Here is a 10,388-nt window from a genome sequence, read left to right on the forward strand (position 1 = left end):
AGTAAAAGAAAAAGCGACGGAAGTAATGTATGGACTTACCGAAAATGATCTGCACCATTGCTATGAACAGTGGAAAATTCGTATGGAGCGGTGTAGAGACCGAGGAGGAGAGTACATTGAAGGAGATAATATGAAATTGTAAATAATTGTAAATAAATGTTTTTTCCAGCATCAGTCCGGTTTTTTTCTAGCCGCACCTCGTACAATGGAAAGCTCTTAGGACGCGTCCTGCGGCGAGAGTCAACGAATGGGCGCCAGATGACTCATGCAAGAGAGCAAGTAGTGGGCCAGCAAAATGAGATGAAAAGAAGCTTTAGAAAACAGCGTTTCGGAATTTCCAAATGGATACGAACAAACCAATGATGTAGTTGATCATGTGAACAGCATATGGTATGCTCATGCTGTATGCATGTAACTTTTGGACGTCTGGAGTGGGCACAAAATGTCCGATTGGTGGAAACGAACTAAGAAAGAGTAAAGTGCCAAGATTTCGATGCAGCTTAATGGTAAGACCTTTCCGATTGGCAGAGAGAGTTTCCACAAAATAAGAGGAACGCTCCTATTGGTCAGAAAAAACCATGATGTGGAGCATGAAAGGACCAAGGTCGAGGACAGTTTTGTTACTAGAGAGACAAGACCGAAAATTTCGAGGACATTCTCCTCTGAACTGGCGTCAAGTGCAGAATGGGGTGCATAATGCTCTGTACGATGCAGAGGAGAAATTTTTGTGAACACTGCATTCACTGCGGCTGACATTCAACTAGATATTAGCTGTAGCGTCTTTGAGCTCCAACTGCGGAGAAACGAACCAGCCACTAAGTTAATTGTTCTTGCGAGAACTGAGAGGCCATTGTAATATGCACACTGCTCCAGCCATGCATGTGCATCTCGCCATACTTCAAGACTAGGGACGAGTGCATGTTTTCTCACCTCACGAGAAATATAGGAGAGTTTCTGCTGATATAATAGGCAAAGGTTTTAATTAGCTTTTATAGGAATTTCAGGGGACAAGAGCAGCCATGCAGACGACAACTCATAGCAGCTAAGGTAAATAGCACGAGCAGAGGCGTAACGTCCTCGTTCACCAGCTTGCTACCACTGTGAACTCGGGCAGCCTTGGGTAATTTTTTGCTCAGCTTGCCACAAAAACTAAACAACCTCCGCAGACTTGATTGTCATCCTAAATAGTACCGGACTTAGAACCGGAATCAGATAACTTATCGTAATATTGGCCAACTTCATCATGTAGTAGGCAACGGCCTTGCCGCAGTGGATACACCGGTTCCCGTGAGATCACCGAAGTTAAGCGCTGTCGGGCGTGGTCGGCACTTGGATGGGTGACCATCCAGGCCACCATGCGTTGTTGCCATTTTTCGGGGTGCACTCAGCCTCGTGATGCCAATTGAGGAGCTACTCGACCGAATAGTAGCGGCTTCGGTCAAAAATACTATCATAACGACTGGGAGAGCGGTGTGCTGACCCCATGCCCCTCCTATCCGCATCCTCCTCGGAGGATGACACGGCGGTCAGGTGGTCCCGATGGGCCACTTGTGGCGTGTAGACGGAGTGCTCATGATGTAGTAGTAAGAATAATGTTGTAAATAAACTTCTAATTAAAATTTGATACTGTTCTGTTTAGAGTTATTTCACTTGCTCAGGACGAGATGCGTTAACTTGACAACTGTCCTAATATTGTCACGTAGCGACCTGGTAAATTCTTGTATTTCTGTGGAAAAAATATCATTAAAACAAATTTGTTAACAGCATAAACACCGTTATGCTCTGCCATAGAATAACGGTCCACTCCTTACCCTACTCATTTATTCTAAAGACGTTAACGCTCTGAGAGTGTTTATCCTGACCTCTGACGAAAGAAAAAAGGAGTGAAGTGTCAGAACCTCACAAAAAGAAAAGATCACAAGACGTTCAGTCTGATGACTGCAGCGACCATCATCAGCAACTGCACGGTCGAGGCATCGTCCAGGCAGATGTGTGTTTAGATACTACCATGCAGCCAGGTGGATGTGAGGAGGTGCACAACTAAAAAAGTTCCCTAATTAAACCAATCTGAGTATCAACACTAATTATCTCCATCTAACGGACAACACCGATGTCACGGCTGCATGGCGAACTGTCAGGTGGAGGTGGCTAAACATTTTTCCTGTTCGCCATTCTATTAATAATAAAATGGCTCGAGGTGGCAAGTCGGAGCCACTACTTCAAAATCTGACCAAAGAGCACGCCGGTGCGCTCGAAGAATTGGGGCCCAAGCAGGTCTGGTAACCTAAACTTCAAACGACCGCAGAAACCGTTACCGCCTCCTCCACACGTTAATATTGTCTTCGCCTGCCACGGAAGTATACTATAGGGTGGCGCCAGGCGTAATAAAAGCATGGAGAGATGTACACCTGCCCTTAGTTGTATGCAGTCGCTTGAAGATATTAGACGTGTCGCTTCGTGATTAGCCACAACGTGGAAATTACCACCATCTTAGAACTTTGCTGTCTCCCCATCTCTTTTGAATCATTATTGCGTACCGACCAGATAGGAGTCGATTAACATGACAGACGTTCGGGAGCATGCAGCACTACTGTATCTACTATCGTGCAGTCATATCAAATGCTTCGATTGCATTCAGCAATACAATGAGGTGACCAAAGTCATGGGATACCTCCTAATATCGCGTTGGACCTCATTTTGCACGGCATAGTGCAGCAACTCAGCTTGGCATGGACTCAAATCGTTGGAACTCATCTCTAGAAATATTGAGCCATGCTGCCTCTATAGCCGTCCATAATAGCGAAAGCCAGACTTCAAGAAGAATACAATAATTCCAATCCCAAAGAAAGCAAGTGTTGACAGATGTGAAAATTACCGAACCATCAGTTTAATAAGTCACAGCTGCAAAATACTAACGCGAATTCTTTACAGACGAATGGAAAAACTGGTAGAAGCCGACCTCGGGGAAGATCAGTTTGGATTCCGTAGAAATATTGGAACACGTGAGGCAATACTGACCCTACGACTTATCTTAGAAGCTAGATTAAGGAAAGGCAAACCTACGTTTCTAGCATTTTTAGACTTAGAGAAAGCTTTTGAAAACGTTGACTGGCATACTCTCTTTCAAATTCTGAAGGTGGCAGGGGTAAAATACAGGGAGCGAAAGGCTATTTACAATTTGTACAGAAACCAGATGGCAGTTATTATAGTCGAGGGACATCAAAGGGAAGCAGTGGTTGGGAAGCGGGTGAGGGAAGGTTGTAGCCTCTCCCCAATGTTATTCAATCTGTATATTGAGCAAGCAGTAAAGGAAAGAAAAGAAAAATTTGGAGTAGGTATTAAAATCCATGGAGAAGAAATAAAAAAATTGAGTTTCGCCGATGACATTTGTAAAGCAAAGGACTTGGAAGAGCAGTTGAACGGAATGGATAGTGTGTTGAAAGGACGATATAAGATGAACATCAACAAAAGCAAAACGAGGATAATGGAATGTAGTCGAATTACGTCGGGTGATGTTGAGGGAATTAGATTAGGAAATGAGACACGTAAGGAGTTTTGTTATTTGGGGAGCAAAATAACTGATGATGGTCGAAGTAGAGAGGGTATAAAATATAGACTGGCAATGGCAAGGAAAGCGTTTCTGAAGAAGAGAAATTTGTTATCATCGAGCATAGATTTAAGTGTCAGGAAGTCGTTTCTGAAAGTATTTGTAAGGAGTGTAGCCATGTGTGGAAGACTAGAAGAAGGGATCAGTGGGTAGGACATGTTGTGAGGCATCAAGGGATCACCAATTTAGTATTGGAGGGCAGCGTGGAAGGTAAAAATCGTAGAGGGAGACCAAGAAGTGAATACACTAAGCAGATTCAGAAGGATGCAGGTTGCAGTAGTTACTGGGAGATGAAGAAGCTTGCACGGGATAGAGTAGCATGGAGAGCTGTATCAAATCATCCTCAGGACTGAAGACCACAACGAACAAACGAATAGCGAAAGTGTAGCCAGTGCAGGATTTTGTGAATGAAGTGACCTCACTGTTACGTCCCATAAATGTTCGATGGGATTCAAGTCAGGCGACCGGGGCTGTCAGGTCATTTGCCATTAATTGTCCAGAATTTTCTTCCAACCAGTCGCAGACAATTACGGGCCCGCGACATGGCTCATTGTCATCCATAAAAATTTCATCGTTATTTGGGAACATGGATGCAAATGATCTCCAACTAGCCGAACATAGCCATTCCAGTCAACGATCTGTTCAGCTGGACCAGAGAACCCAGTCAGTACCATGTAAACACAGCCCAGACCATTATGAAGCCACCACCAACTTGCATAGTGCCTTGTTGGAAACTTGGCTCCATGGCTTCGTGGGGACTACATCGCACTCGAACCCTACCATCAGCTCTTACCAACTGAAATCGGGAATCATCTGACCACGTCACGGTTTTCCAGTAGGCTACTGTCCAACCGAAGTGGTCACGAACCCAGGAGAGGCGCTGCAGGCATTTCGTGCTTAGAGAGTCTATATATAGAGAGAGAGTGGCCAATGGTGATGGCTTCGCTGATTAGCTGTGAGAGGAGGACGCCATGTTTTTACCAAACTGACGCTGACTTGGTACTAGTATAAATAGATACTGCGTGTGATTCTGTACTATTGGTTCTCTTCAACGCTTCGAACGCCAATTCAATTGTACAATTATGTACAGGTTGTAATACGGTAGGTACTGATGGACTTTTGCATGTTCTCTGTCGGTTCTATTTACCTAAATTACCTTACAGTCACTCTGTTGGTCGTATCTATGACGATACTTTTAGAACTTCAGAGCAATTTTAGAGGCAAAATTTTTATTTAAAGTGATTTACTATGAATTACAAAATCATAAAGGACAGTCAAGAGGAATGCCTGGTTGCTCCGCTGTTGCGTACAAAAGCCGAAGTGAAGATGGATGGATGATGCTCGAGAGTTGGAATCCTGCTCAATCCAGGTTTTCTTTAAACGTAATTTCCCAGACTTTTAATGGTTCTTGAGTGACACGATGTGTTTTAACATGTATACGGAACCCTAAATCTACGTACTTTCGACAGGCGACTCGCACTTGACTCTGTAGTCTTGGCTATTCACATTCCTGTAAATTATAATTATCGTGTGGATATTCAGTTACCTATTTTCAGTTACTTTCTGCTGTTTCAGTAGAGTACCGAAGTATTGATATTTTCCGATTTTCTGTGGTACAGAGTTCCTAAAACGGTGTACAGAATGACGTGTTTTGCCAGCATTAGAAAATGTTATGAGATTGACACACACTTAAAATGCATTATGTTGGAACAGAAAGAGACAAGAGTTTACCAATTTCGGCGATGAATATCCGCACGGAAAAATCTGAAATAGCATCACGTACTTTGAGATACATTAAATGAAATTTCTTTTTCTTGTTAATTAGTTGTCAATGTTTATATATCATCATAAAATACGGCTATTTAAATTCGGCAGACATACACACTGCTTCACGATACTTCCATTTGCTCACAAATTTATTAGGCCTATACAAACATGGACGAATGGTATTTGTTTTAAACATGTACCGAGTGTTAAGCTAGAAGATCTGCTTCGGTCTCATGCGTCAAACACATGCCTTAATTTACTCGTGAAGTTGCTAGCTTTCTGCTTGCGTTGATACCCAATTGCATGTCCCACGTGCAAGCTGGTAAGAACATGGCGGCCACGGACACATTGGCTACTCTCTCCCTATATAGGCTCTCTAGTCGTGCTCTTGGGAAAGGCACCCGTCAGATTTCGCCACACTGCCCTAACGGATAAGTTCGCCTATGCCACAAACTGAATTCTATGGTTATTTCACGCAGCGTTAGTTGCCTGTTAGCATCGACAACTATACCCAAACGCAACTGTAAGTCGTTAAGTAAAGACTATCTCCCATTGCGTTGTCCCTGATGAGAGGTAATGACTGAAAATTGTTATTCTCGGCACACTCTTGACACTGTAGGTCACGTAATATTGAATTCCCTAATGGTTTTCATGCGTCTAGCTCCAACTACCGTTCCGCGTTGGAAGTCTTTTAATTTCCGTCGTGCGGCCACAATATTGTAGGAAACCTTTTCACTTGCATCGCCTGAATGCAAATGACAGCTCTTTCAAAGCACTGCCCCATTATACCTTGTGTACACGATACTACCGGCATATGTATGTGTGCATACAGCTATACCGTGACTTGGTCACCTCAGTGTACAGTAAGCTGCAGAGTGTCATGCCGGTTTCTGCTAACGTATCACCATTCCTGCGGTATGCATTTCCCATTTTGGAGGTTCAGCTCTTGCCATTAACTTTTGATTTCTCTCTAAGTACTGATTTCCGAATTCATTCTTTTTATTGAACTTCGTGATGTGTTTGTCACCTGTAATAGTAATATATGGCCTACAGCAGAAAGGCAGCTCGCCAAATCATTTGTAACTGTGAGTGGACAAATGTAATTGTGTGACATTGCTATCTCAATTAATCTTCATTTTGTTTTACAATATACCTTCGTGTTTAACTTTACTCAAGGCCTTTCACTTGCTGTAGTTTTCCCATGTCCTTTTTCTTTGTGATTACAGGCCTTGTAGCACACCTGTGCAAGGAAGTAAAGAGTCGGATGCCTTCCCGATGCAGGGACAGAAGATCAGCAGCTGAGAGAAACTGTGTTAGTTCATCCGTCATCTCTTTTTTACCTCACTCGTCACTGACGTGTCGACAATTACGATTTTTGTAGCACTGCGTTACGGCCAACATATGAAACCTCCAGTCGCTACAACAAGGTGTTGTTGGAGTCTTCTTGCAATCGAGGTAGACGACACAAACAAAGCATGCCAAGGTAGGAAATGTCTGTGAAGTATTCTTTTTCATGAAGAGTTAAGGGCCGTAAATCTGCATTCTTCACATTGAGGAGAACAAATTGACCTTCGACGGATCTCATGCATCTTCGATGGAGAAATACGGTTTTCCTGTTCCTAAAAAAATCATTGTAATGGAAATACCGTTTGGCTAGGGCCTCCCGTCTGGTAGACCGTTCACCTGGTGCAAGTCTTTCGAGATGACGCCACTTCAGCGACTTGCGTGTCGATGGGGATGAAATGGTGATGATAAAGACAACACAACACCCAGTCTCTGAGCGAAGAAAATCTCCGACCCAGCCGGGAATCGAACCCAGGCCGTTAGGCATGGCATTCCGTGTCGCTGAGCACTCAGTTACCAGGGGCGGACATCAAACATTGTGCCAAGTAGTTTTACCTTTAGTTTGAAACTATGGTTCTTCACTAAAAATTAACCTCTTTAACGTGTCGTTGTCATTATTCAAACCTGTAAACATCTCGGTGCTGAAGTCAGAGCAGCATAATTTCCTGGAATGACTACGTGGGCCGATTGCAATCTGTACGATTTCATCCACAAGCGTTTACGTAGGATTTTCGAAAGCTTACGACTTTCTCGACGTGTTGATTTCTATAGGCTTCGCTGGGATGCTGCTCGAATCCAAGCAACATTTTGCTCCCACCGGGTCTTTTGCCTCTGCAAATGCAACCCTCGTCTTCAAACTGTATGTACCGGGCATAATTGTAGACCTTGCTGGTTGGCTCCTGCTGGAATTGTGTGCGAAATGTTTGCTGGACAGCGGTTACCGACTTCCTTTTTACTAACTAAGGGTCACGACATCTCTACTGTTTTGGTCTACCCGCCTTTTCTGCCACGTACAAAATCTTTATGGTGGTGCAGTACTGCATCGTTGAATAACACGTGTCAAAAAAGAAAGATTATCCACTATTTAGGAATAAAGAGACTACAGCATCATATTTCGATGTAGAAAATGATGAAGATGCAGAAAGTTTGAAAAAGAGTTAATTTGACAGGGGTACAACGACGAGGAATGGAATGTTCAGAGGGCAAAGACCACTTAAAGTTCCCTTTAAAACGTCGTACTAACTGTATTTATTAAGTTATACTAGTGAAATTGAAGTGTAATTTCCTTAAACCTCTATCTACGATAGTAAGAGACAGGTGGTGCAATCGAAAGTGGGAAAGTTACTGGTAATTTAGTGTGGAGAGTGGGTGTTTTATGAACATTGAGACAGGTGCTATGACATTATCGAAGCGATTGTTTCGTTTAGTGGTATGCTACCTGTATAACCGAGAGTATACACTGGTATGCAAAACTAAGCAAGAAAGTAACTTTCGCATGATATGACACTGCCAAGTAGCGTAGTTCGATTGAATTTACCCAAAACATAGAAAGAAATGCTATATTATATGCAGACGGTAACTCTAAGAAATACGGAGTGAGACTAACAGAAGTGACACTTCTGATCAAAGACAATAATTACGCTGAGGTCACCGAGATTCATGATGGTCCCCCTACACATTACAAAAGCCGAAACATGTTTCTTAACAGGACGTGTCATCATCACGGACGGCAGTGCATAATCCAAATCGTGATGCCACATGGTTGGTGAGGAGTTCTGATGGAAGAGAGTTCCGTTCCCCCACTAGTGCCGTTGACACCTGCTTGATTGTCGATGGTGCCTGTGGGCGTGCTGCAGTGCGTCTGCCCAAAGCATTGCACACGTACTTCATGGTATTTAAGCCGGGGAAACAGATAGACCAGTCCATTCGCCGAATATCCTCTCCTTCCAAGAGCTCCTCTACCTGCGCTCTTTGATATGGTCGTGCATTGTCATCCATAAAAATGAAGTCAGCGTCGATGTATTCCTGAAAGTACGCACATGGGGGAGGAATATAATGTGCGTATTAGGGTGACTGCTGAAGGTAAGGTGTCCAAAATATGGGAGGACAATAATCCTATGCAATATTGTGCTTCGCCATACCATAACACTTGCACCACCAAACTGATCATGTTCCTGGGCGCAGTATGTGTTCCAACCTCTCGTAAACTGAGGGTACGTCCAGTATTGTCCAATATTATCGTTTTGTGGTCCAGATGCTATGGGGATGATGAAGATGCAAAAAGTTTGAAACAGAGTTAATTTGACAGGGGTACAACGATGACGAATGGACAGTGCAGGGGGCAAAGACCACTTAAAAGTTCCATTTAAAAAGTCGTACCAACTGTTATTATTAAGTTATACTAGTGAATGGGGATGCACAATGTTGCATGGGCGTGCTGACTTCCAAATCTTTGAACACTGTACTCCCACCAGACAACGTAGTCGTGACACTGTACTTCTGCCCCATGCGCGTCATTTCAGGGGTGCATTCGCCCCTGACACCATTTTTATGGATGACAGCGCGCTACCGCACCGAATACCGCAAGCTGATGAGCTTTTGGAATGACCGGATGTTTTAGAATGGTCCGACCTAGCCGTTCCCCCAGCACAAATCTCAACGAGAACGTACGTCCGTGTGAAATGCCCTGTCATATGAATTCCGTATCAGTCTTGTGGCCTGCTCGGGAGCACGTTGTGGAGCGTGCATTGCCGTCAGTGGTGATCACACACACACACTACGAAGAGCCCTGTTCCGCCTTTTGTAATGTGCCCAAGACCATCATGAATAGCGATGAGATCAGTGTAATCGTCTTTGAATAAAAGCGTTACTTCTGTTCGTCTTATTGCCTATTTACTTCAGTTACCTTCTGTGCTATACTATAGCAGTTCATTCTATGTATGCTCGAAGTTCCATTGAGCTGTGTTACTTGGAAGTGAAAGTTCCTTTCGTCCTTAAGTTTTGCACACCAGTGTACAGGCAACTCCGGAGTTGTCACACGGGCTCACTCTCGCAGAATCTTTTATCGACAGTGTGCTTTGCCGTGCCGTGGAACAGCCCTGCACCGAGCTCAGCGATGGAGTTCGTTGTGATGTTAAGGTCACATCTGAACGCTAGCCTCGGATGGATGTGGGCTAACAACTTTGAGTGACAGCGGGAAATTTCAAGACTGCATTTATACAGAACTGTTAAAACTTGAACTTTCTCGCCAACTGGAAGTTATTAAGGGCCTCCCTCTTTTTGGTCTAGCGTATTTTATACGTCGCCCGTGTTCCAAATCCGCGTGGCGAATGCAGGTCAGCATGAAGCAAATAATTACTCTTACCAACTGCTCAAATGGCTCAAGTCCCAATGGTAAATATGTGGCACGCGGAGCCATTTCAAGTGATATAATTTTACATACAATTTTTACTAAGGAACATTATACCTCGGCCGTAAAAACCAGTTTACGGTGACACTGACCCAACTTAAGCGGACAGAATCACACTACAAGGAACGTTAATAGAATTTACGACAAATGCAGGGTAACAGATTTAACGACTGGCGGCCGTGTAACTAATTGTACAACTGCTGAACGTTGAAAGGTGGCTACACTGAGTCACAGCGCCAGAGATTGCGCCAAAGAGTTTTA

At 43.7% G+C, this 10,388-nt stretch overlaps 1 pseudogene; it reads left to right on the plus strand.

Moving 5' to 3' along the window:
* Positions 1 to 1,251: 1,251 nt before the first annotated feature.
* LOC126263862 (5S ribosomal RNA) lies at positions 1,252 to 1,369 on the plus strand (annotated as a pseudogene).
* The last annotated feature ends 9,019 nt before the right edge of the window (positions 1,370 to 10,388 follow it).

The sequence above is a fragment of the Schistocerca nitens genome, chromosome 6 (assembly GCF_023898315.1).
Source record: "Schistocerca nitens isolate TAMUIC-IGC-003100 chromosome 6, iqSchNite1.1, whole genome shotgun sequence".
Taxonomy (NCBI): Eukaryota; Metazoa; Arthropoda; class Insecta; order Orthoptera; family Acrididae; genus Schistocerca; species Schistocerca nitens.